This window comes from Octodon degus, unplaced genomic scaffold (genome assembly GCF_000260255.1).
Source record: "Octodon degus isolate 3935 unplaced genomic scaffold, OctDeg1.0 scaffold00073, whole genome shotgun sequence".
In the NCBI taxonomy this organism is placed as follows: domain Eukaryota; kingdom Metazoa; phylum Chordata; class Mammalia; order Rodentia; family Octodontidae; genus Octodon; species Octodon degus.
Genome location: NW_004524649.1, coordinates 11,391,457 through 11,402,571, shown reverse-complemented (window position 1 = coordinate 11,402,571; position 11,115 = coordinate 11,391,457).

The following is an 11,115-nucleotide window of genomic DNA, read 5'->3' as shown; positions in this document are numbered from 1 at the left end:
AATAGTTGTTTTTAATTAATGTGGAAAAGTTTGTTAATGAATGTTAGAAATGATTTTTTTCTTTAGTTAAATAGATTAAAAATCTTTGGGTTGGTTATGAACAGAGTACAGAAATCTCCATTCTGAGATGAAGAGGGTTTAAGAATCTGAGATGTCCAGTGGTTGGAGGAATTAATCTTTCCTGGGTTCAGTATTTCAGGGCACTCTACTACTTGAGCTTATTGTAATGTTAGCTGGATACACCAGGAGACTGGAGTTCACACTGAACCTGCTTCATTTGGATATTACATGCCATCTGCTTGTCAGAACACCTAACTAGTCAGAAGGCTGGAACTTTGTCGATCTTATTGTCTATTTTATTGGTTTTGTACCTGCTTCCAAGTAGACCCTTGGACCTAAGATTAAGTTTAATATCAGTTCTTTTATTTGTAATATTTGGTATAGAGTTATATAGTTTTATTGAAATGAGAACTAATTAAAAGCTGCAGATATTTATTGAGGAAAGTAAGATAATTGTGAAGAATCTATTAAATACAGGTATTTCACAGCACCTTGGTTCCAATTCACTGACTAAAGGTCAAAAATCCAAAATAAGTTGAATAATTAATGTGAAATTTTACTTGCTGATTTTTATCTAATAAAAATGAGAATATGTCAAAACAGTAATAATTTGAATCATTATAATCATTACCATGGATTGTTATGGGTTGATTTTAACGAAGAGAAATGAGAATGCTTATATTGAATCAGAAAAAAAAATCTTAGAAGATTTTTTTTTTTCATTGAATCATTAGAAGTTATTTGTCAAACAGTTGCTCATCTCTGATAAATTTCATGGCAAGAATCCCAGCAATGGACAAAAAATATTTAATTTTCATTAGAGTTACCCCTTTATTTGCCTTAAGGGTAACAGTAAAAGTTTCTGCAGCATACACATAGTTATTTAAATACTACTTTTTTCAAGTAGAAAAACAAAATGGCTTCAGTTTTGGCTTAGAGGTTTTCTGAATTTATGCTTTTTTTAGTGCATCATGATGGAGATTTGGGTAGAGAATAAGAGAACTCAGTGGAAAGATTGATGTAAACATGGTAAAATATTTTTAGAACCAGAACAATACTAGATTGTGTCACTATCATTTAAGCTGTTTATATACCAAAACTGTGTGATAGAGATATTTGTTCTTCTTCTTTGAACACTTGTATGTTTTCCTCTTTTCCATTGCATGATTAGCTATCTCACCTCTTATCTTTTCAAGTAGATATTACATTCTTCAAGAATAGGAAGGCATTCTTTGACTTTCGTTTGTGCCCAGCCTGGCAAATCTTTTGTCTTGCACATAGTTAAAATCTTGTAAATATTTCTTACCTGACTGATAGCCCCAACCCTAACACCTTTGTCTTGATCTCTGCAGTCAGTAAATACTTTAGTGCATCATGTATTAATCATTAACATTGCTGGAGCAAAGTATAAGCTCTGGCGACTTTGTTCCTAAATTGCTTTTTGTTTCTTTGCAGGAAGAGCTCTAGTTCCTTCAATTTTGCATCCCCTAACACCTAACAAAGAGCATTTCCCTGTATAGGCACTGAGCATTAAGTTGTAGAATATGTGGGTTCTGGATATGTGGGTTCTCTACATTACAGAGAAGCTTTGTGGCCATTGTAGTTTCACTGGTCCTTTGGTGGGGTCTGGTAGTCATGAAAAGCAAGGTAACACAGTGCAGTACCATTACTATCAGATGTGGACTTTATTTTTGTTTAAACTCTTTCTTGCCCTGCTCTATGTAGCTCTAATCTTGTTTTGTCCTCATGTTTCATCTGTGAATCTGTATTCATTAGTTTGATAAGTATTATCTGGCATCTCAGCTCTCCTCCCCTTACTAGATGTTCTCAATTTGTGTCACCCCTATATCTCTTAGTGACTCTGTTTTCTGGTTTCACCGGAAGCTTTATGTTCCTCTTCTTCTTCTTCTTCTTCTTTTTTTTTTAATGAGCTGTTCTTGATTACAGCTCAGTGTGGTCTGACTGCTAACACTGATTCCCAGCAGTCAACAACTTTGTCATATTGTCCAAGATTATGTTTCAATATGTCATTTTAATAGACTAAAAAGCTGTTCTCGGTAAAATCGAATTCCTGTGAAAATGGTTGTTAAAGATGCTTTCAAAATGAAGCAAATTCTTAATGTTTTGGAGATTTCACCAGGAAGACATCAGGTGACTACATTTACTGAAACTGCCAATATCTTAGCTGGAGTTGATATTCTGGAAATAGAATTTAAAACTTGCCTGGCTTTATTTAGGTAAAACATGATTCACAATAATTAAGCCTTATCAGCTTCTTCATTTACTTGGGTTGTGGAATATTTTATTTTTAAGTGTAAGAAAAAATTTGCTCTTTCTTCACATTTTTATACAACTGAATTCAGGGCTGGGCCAAGGCATAGAGAGTTTCCATTTCAGCAAAGGCATGTGGTGCTACAGCATACTACCTTTGCTTAGCTAAATGGCAATAGTGGTAAAAAGAATAAGTGATCAAACTAGTACATGGGTCCCGATGCTACCACTGGCACTTACGGTTTGTCACTTTAGTTCTACATACTTCATCTGCCTCAGTATTTCAGCTGTAAAATTAGAAGAGTAGCAATGCTTTTTTATGTGACTATTTTTTTTTCCTCTATTTTAGGGAAGGGTCTACAGGGTGTGCAGGGTCTCACTACTAGATCGAACTCATAGTGATTCTCCTGTTTATGCTGCCCAAGAGCTGGGATTATAGGCATGCACCATCACACTCAGTCTCAATCACACCCCAGTTTCAGCACACCCTGGGGGCAGCAGGCCCGGGGATTGAACCCCTGGCCCCTGTGCCTGCTTGCAGGCACTTTAATCTGCTGAGCTATTTGGCCAGCCCTTTATGTGACTATTAAATGAAAGTTAGTGTACTTGTAAAATATATGCATACTTGACTGGCTACATAAGTCATATTTACATCCCAGCAAATTTTGTGTCCTTATACTATGTCCTTGATCTTTTGTAATCATTAATGTCCTATGTTTAGCGATCCTTGTTAGCTTTACGTGTAAAGATACACAAATAGCATCGAAGGTTACTACCCTCTTTTTAAAAACTTAAGACTTTTTTAGTTTCAGTTTTGGGTGCTGAGAATTGAATCTAGAGCCTCTTGCATGCTAAACACACTACCACAGTGCTATGCTCCCAGCTCTTGTTAGCCCCACAGTTATCTCTGACAGCAGATTTACATAAGTATGTAAGAGAATGAAAGTCCTGTGGCCCACTACACCAACTCCCTTTGAGTGTCAGTGTGGGAGATTCTCTGGGGCTTTAATTTCCTTTGTCCATTAATTCCTCTTTGAGAGTATCTGGAAAGTAAAGTTTTCCACATGTCTTTAACATCTAATGATAATGGTTTATTCACCTGGCCAACCATCTAGTTACATCACATTATTGTAGAGGTTCAACCGCCATGGCCACATTTTCTGTCCAAAGAGATACAAGACCTAGAAGAACTTAAGAGGAACCAAATGAGTTAACCCTGCTGAGAATTTAGCCCTCTATACTGGTCACTAGCCTTTGACCTAGCATTAGAAAGCTATTGAGTAAAGTCTTAATTTCCATGTGTACTTACTTTATATGCACTGGTTATTTCATGTCAAATAAGATGTGACTTTAATGAGAAAGGTGGTTAAGTCCAAAGAAAAAGTTATTTACCTCAGATTCAGGCCCTAGTAATGAGGTCATCTTTAGGCTGTTTGTGGTCTAGGCATTGGTCAGTCAAAGCAACCCTGGAGGTCCCACACTCTCTGTGTGGGTTAAACCATTATGTACAGAGCCTTCACCCTTTCTGTGGGTCTTCCTACATCACACACTTGGTCCTTGTAGCAAACTGGCCTGAAATTTGAATCTGTTTGCCCTCTGACCAAGCCTGCTTTGCATTATGCTGCTTTACCTGGATTTATTCTAGCCTTTGGTTTTGTTTTCTTAGCCATTAGTGCCGTGCCGAGCAAGAGATATGCCCTCAGTGTTCGTGGAGAATAACTGTTGGAGCACCCTGTAGAGAAAGCCTGTGCAGTGTGCCATTGCCAAGCTTTTGGCTTTCACCTTTTTTATGTCCTCACAACTAAGCTTCTTAATGTTCAATAAATTTTTACTAAATACCAAGTATTGTGCTTTTCTTTAAATTACAGAATCTCATTTTTCCCTATAAAATCCAAAGCTAAAGTTTCCATCACTGTTCTTATATTGCAAGAGAGGTGACTGAGACCCAGAGACTTTAAGTAATTTACTTATATTCATTTAGCCCAAGTAAATATTGAAGAAGGGATTCACATTCAGGCTAACCTGAATGCAGAGCTAGAGATCACAGCCTGTTCTATGTTGCCTTGTAATGTAGGCCAATGGGAAGAGAGGTCAGCACTAGAAATTACTTATTCCAAAGGCAGCACCCATATTTAATCTGTTCCAGTCCAGTGTCCTCCACATTTTATCCCTCTGCCCAAGTTGGTGGAATGCCTAAGTGACTCTAGCTCAGATGACCATGAACTCAAAGCTATACTGTTTAACATTCCCTGGGCTGAATAGGGCATTGATTTGGGATACTCAAGAACAAATCATTACATGGAATTTTAGCTGCTGAAAATAGACTTGCTAATGTCTTTTTAGAAGAATTGGAGGTATAGCAGGGTTATGATCTTTCCCACATACCCAAGGCGTTTACTGTTCCTGTGGTAGGTTGACACCAAAGTTTCTAATTCTAAGAGCTAATTAATTTTTACCCATGAGGTTTCTCTACAATGAAATCGGATCAGCTTGGACAGAGGGAACTGCCGAAGTGTTGGGGAGTTGAGACCCAGGACCCCTCCATCAGTGGCCAAGAACAGTTTATGGATAAATCATCCAAGCTTTTCCTCAAAGTTTATCCTGTGTGAGGCTCTTGCATTGTTGCCTGATAATTAGTAAATCAGAAATGAAGCTCAAGGTATTTTCATTTCCAACAAATTTCTAGATGATGCTAAACTTTAGACCACTTTATGCAGTAGAGCTGTGTGTCCCTTGCCTCCAATTTGGGATAAATATGAAGTCTGTTGTACCCTCATTTACATTTCTTAGCCATACTGTGTTCTAGTTGCCCTTAAATGTAAGTTGTTTACTAATAAACATTTTATTTTTTTCTTTCATTTTCTTTCTGACTTTTTTCTACTTACTACCAATGCTTTCTGGTGTCAGCAGCCAAATGAGCAACTTGTACTCTCAGGCTTGTCTCAGTATCTTCTCTTCTTAGAGACCAACCTAAGCAGTAACTTCTAGAATGGACAGCTCCAACAAGCTAGTGGGACTAACCCCATTCCTTAGCCATACTGAGTTCTAGTTATCCATAAATGTAACCTGTTTAATAATAAAGAATTTTTTCACCTAGTATCAGGCCATCCTCAAAGATATGTTCCAGGAAAGTATTGCTTGGCACTTGGCAGTACAGGTTGCCTATATTGATCTCACAGTGTTTACAGATGACAGCATATCTGGCGTTCTTCCACTGGGAACTTGCCAGGGTGCTTATTTGAGAGAAAGATATTGCGTTCCTGCTCTAGAAACATGAGAACGTCTAATCTCAAATGAGTGAAGATTTCCAAGCATTTGGGCTAATATTTTACTGCAAGAAGTCATCACATTCTCGAGGATTCCTAAAGAATGAGGGTTAAAAAGTGATGATTAACCTGCATGCTTCTACTCTGAATTCCGGTTCCCACTTGAAGTCTCTTTAGGTTTCCTTGTAGCAAAAACTGCAGTTTTTGATGAGTAACATGAACCACAAAGTTAGATGTGACTATGCCTTCACTCCTCACACCATTACCCCCATCCTGTGGTTGGATATGATACACCTTCTCTGAAAGTCTGAGGTGAAAAGATGGGCAAGAATAAGATAAAGGAATATGTAAGAATCAGCATCAGAATCACTGAATTTTGGCATTTATATATGTTGTCAAGGTTCCTAAACTGGTCACTACTTCTGTTGGTTCTTGGGATCTACTTTATATTCGGATCTTATTTTTCTATTGAGTTCAATCCCCTCCTAATGAGAGCCTCCCTGTATGGGAGGCTGTATCTATACAACATTAGGGAGCACAACTGGCATAGACTGGAGTATGCATATTTGCTTTATTTTCTCACAAGACTCCATGTGCATAAGTTGAAATTTTATGCTATTTCATTATATGTAACTTTTTTTTCAACCTTTGTTTTCCAAAACTGTCCCCAGCATTCTATCTATCCTGGGATTACTGAAAATCTCATTAAAGTATTTTTTTTCCAAAGCAAAAGAGTGGTTTTCTTTCTATGAAGAATTCTGTCTTTCTAAGCTCAAATTGCATCCATCTCCTAAGATTACAATTTCTCAGCCTGCTCTTCTATTTAGTTAGTCCAGTGACGGATGACATGGGTGCTATCTAGGCCTTAATCAAACATGCTATCATGAGGACCTCTGTCTCAGCTGTGACCCTGGGCTCTCCAGGAATTCTAATTCCCTGCAAGACCTTCTAGAACCAGCTTTTAATCTTGATGTTGTCCTGCTTCCAAGACAGGCTTAGAAAACCTTTCATTTGAAGATGTTAGTCTTAATAGAAGCAGTTCTTCATGCCTCTGAATCCCTGTCACTCAAGATGGGTGGATTTCCTGTGACAATAAGTCTTAGAAACCATAGAAGAATTTGAGATCTTAGCTATTTTCAATTGCTATGTATAGTTGCAGCCATCTGCTGACAAGGTTGAATTCCAGAGTCTGCAATTCACTTTTATGCCAGAGAAGGAGGTATAGGGGTACAAGGGAAGGCAAAGCTCACAGAGGAACTGAAACACAACTGCCAGCTCTGTGACCTTTGAACAGTTTCTTAATTTTCAGTCTACTCATCTGTAAGATGGGGATGATAATTCCTACTTCACAGGGCTGCTATGAAGATTAAACAAGATGTATTTGTAAAGTTCTTAGCACACCATCTGAGACATAATAAGAAATAATACATTTTCAAAACAAACCAAGTAAATAGTCATCATTGAACCTCCAAGTCCATGCCTTTTCAGAATATAGTGGTTTACATCTCTGCTTAGATGTCACTTTATTAATAAGGCCTAACCTGAACATTCAAAAAGGCAATCCTGATCTCAGCCTCCTTTACCTGCACAAGTGTGTGTGTGTGTGTGTGTGTGTGTGTGTGTGTGTGTGTGTGTGTGTATGGGTATTTCAACAGTTTATTGCCTATCTCTCTCTACTAAGGGGTATAAGTTTCATAAAGGACTTAGTTTTTCTCTAGTACCTAATAATATGCTTGACACTTAGTATGTATTTAAGAAAATACACAAAGGAATATTATGGAGGAGTTTTAAGTCAGGGTATAAAAATGTTTTATACTGGATTATGACGCAAAGAACTGACTTCCTGTGTGCTGCTTAGATTTTCTAAAATGGTAGAAGTCTTGTTACCACCAGTTTTTACTTTTAATCAACCTAACCCTTTAAATTTTGCAGTTGGAGTGTAACTTCCAACTTACCCTGATTTGCATCTTATGGATATTTACACCTCCTGTAAAACAGCAACTTTGCCAATTGTGTGACCATCAACACCATGCTGGGGTGTTAATGCATTTTGGGTTTTCTGAGGAAAATGCTGCTTTGTAAGTCAGCCACTCCCCTGATTTTCCTTCAGAACTCATCCAATTATTGACACTTCTTTGTTTGTAAATTTTCCTGGACTCAGAGGAGAGAGGAACTGGCTAAACTGAAGCCCTGAAATGCAGGGAACATTTCCATTCAAAGGGAAGCAGTGTCTGTTGAACTGTCTAACAGGTATCTATGTAGGAAACTGAACCATTGTCCAAAGAGCGAATAATTATGGTGATTAAACTGATAAGCGCTGACCCAGGAAAGAAAGTACAAATTGAAGTTTCTGCAACAGATGTAAAGCACATCGTCTTTCCTTTCCTGGTATTCTAGGCCAGTAACAAGATAGTCTAATTACATGATAAAGGTACTCAAAGTTTAGCTGGAACTCCTTAGTTCTTATCTGTTGCTTACTTGCTTTCCTCTCTCTTATTCAAGGTGTTGAGATCTTTAGACTGTTGTAGTTTAACTTTCTGTTGTTCTGTACCTTTTGGCTTTTATATCAAAGTACAATTAATATATAATTGAACCAAGATTGTTTTTCCCATGTTACAAATTGATGATTTGCTCCAAATATTTAAAGTCTTTACAAGCTAAAACATAAATGCATTTTAATTATATATAATCAACAGTACATTCACAAGTGCATAGTATATTGCAAATTTATTAATATATATGTTTTTATTTGCTTATACTTTAAGATTCTTTTGACAATAAGGGATGAACTCATGACTTGATTTTCAAGTACTCAAAAGAGTCTTGCTGTAAACAGAAAATTGAGTCATGTAAAAAATTGTATTTAAAGGTTATAGAAAGTATCCTATAAAATGAGTCTTTCCTTCCCTTGCTATGTTTCTTTTTTCCTCTTTCAACAGATACTGAGTACCCATTATGTGCTAGGTAATAAAGTACAAGACCGGTTCTGGAGATGGTGTAGAGGCTAATTTGGCAATTTTAGGCTATGCTAGAGGAGTCTTCGACAGCGTTCAGTTGGCATCAGCCTGCCTTTGAAGGTTCCATGGATCGGGGGAAAGAGAAGACTGATTGCCTTGGCATGGCTCTGATATATAGGTTTTTTCCAGGACGGGTGGCTGAATTCAGTCTCAAACAATCATATTTTCTTTTAGTTTGCTTCACAAACTCTCACCATCTGAATTCTGAAATTTAATTTTTTTATTATTTGAACATGTACACATATTTTCTCTCTCCCTGTCTCTCTCTCTCTCTCTCTTCCTTATAGGAAGATAGATAGGTAAATAGATCTTATGACATTCCCCCCTAGATTTTAGACTTATTTTATTTTTCCCTCTTATTCCTCCTTAGAGTTCCTTGTTATAGCTTATAACATTAAAAGTTTGCATTTTATAATATGACAAATTGCTTTTAAACAAATGTTTTATATTGATTCAATGCAAAAATAAATGACTACATATCTAAGAATCTGAAAAAATAGGTAGCATTGAAAATTGCTCTGTTTAGATGCAATAAGAGCATCAAATATTTTTTAAAGAAAATCAAATAGATTTATTATCTTATTTGCCATAAGACAGACAGAAAACGATAGTGAGGTCACACCTTTCTTGGTAACATACTTAAAATGGAAATGGAGAATGGAGGTTTCATTTTTTTTTTTTTAACCAGTGTTTCTTAGAATAATTTTTGAACGCCCACTAATTTTCACTGGCTAGATTTAAGAGAGATGGCTACCTGAGAGAGCTCCATGCTTGAATATGTGTTCTTTTCCATAAAAAAGTAGGCATTGTAGTGCAGGATGTTATGCAGTATTTTTATGGAATAGCTCATACTCTAAGCCTTGTGTAGGTTTGTCACAGTACAGAAAAAAGATGGAATTTTTGAACTTGTCCTGTATTTAAATTGAGATGGAATTGCTACGTTAGTTCATTTTGGAATTCTCCATCAGAGTAAATCCCAGGGTACAGAATGTCTAAATCAAACTTAGGCTGTTTGAAAAATGCATTGTACGGTCACATTTTACAGTCTTTGAGAAAAATGATACATGGAAAGGATGATTTAAATTATATTAGCACCGTCTGATTAGTGATCTTATACTTTATTATAAATCAGTATTCAATTTTGAAAGGTAATTCCTTTCTGTCTGCTAAAACTTGACTCCACTTCTTATCGATAAGCAAACTGGAAGCAAAGATTCTCTTAAAATACTCACATTTTCATTAAAATTATATTTTATGTGGCTGAATTTTTGTGTTCTGGGATGATGTACTCTGGTAAATAGAACAGATTTTTTTTTTCAATCTGGAATAGAGATAAATGTTGTTCCACTAATAAAATAACATTGTTAATCAAAAATAGTATTGTTAAATTGTAGCATCGATATTATTTTTGAAATGAACCAATGGAAAAAGCTAAAATTTTTAGCATAAGCCTTTCCTGTGGAATCCAATCTACTGTAGTAAGATTTGCGTTAAGGATGGGTCAATCTCAGCATGTTCTGTAACTATCTTTTTGTGTCTTTGACTGAGGTCTTCATATTGTCTAGTCAAAAATGTTTCTGAAGGTCATCTAGTTTAATTCTCTTAATTTATAGTTGAAGGAATCTTTTGGAAAAGCTGGTCCAAAACTATTAAATGAATAAATACAACCTTGTTATTCACTTCATTGCTAGGCAAAATTTTCTTCAGAACTTAGTGGTTTCCCAAATAGTTGATGGACTTTATACACTTTTTTGTTATGCTTTAAAAATTTTTTAATTAATTTTATTGAGAAAAAATTGCAATGTGACTGCTTCAAAACAGGTTGGTAGGAGAGTTATAATAATTAATACATTGCATATTATTGTCTTTGCAGCAGTCATTCATAGCACAAGATGCAGACATGTTATCCTGTCTAAACACTATTAGAACAGATCTTTCTTTTTATTGAATTAAGAGAAAGTAGCTATATATTTATCCTATTTTGTATATACAAAATTGTCCTTCATTTATGTCACCTTTTTTGTTCAGTTTTGTCAGAGATGGGTATTCCATTGTCATTTAAATATTGTAGGTGCATTAATTTAGCAAAATATTCCAATATAGTCCAGTATTTAACAATAGTAGTGGGTTATTCACAGAACTGGCAATGTCTGAATCTGCTGTTGACTTGAGCCTTCCACAGCTCAGCATATTAACATGGCTTCACTTTTCATACCTCATTTCTACACTTTTCTGCTGGATAGTTAAGACCAAAATAAAGCAAGACCTATGTAACAAAAAATGTAACTTTTATATCTGACGTGGTCAGTCAAGTCCCCTCAGGACTTATCCTGAAACCCTGTACCCACTTTGTAGATCCTTTGTCAGTGTCAGCCATGTGGATGCGTCATGGCCATTGCTTGACAAATTTGCTCTCTGAGAAAGTCGGAGAGAATGTTTTCCCTCCATGTGACTCTTTAGGCACACACTACATCATTGATCACATTCCTCTGTGGCCCCAT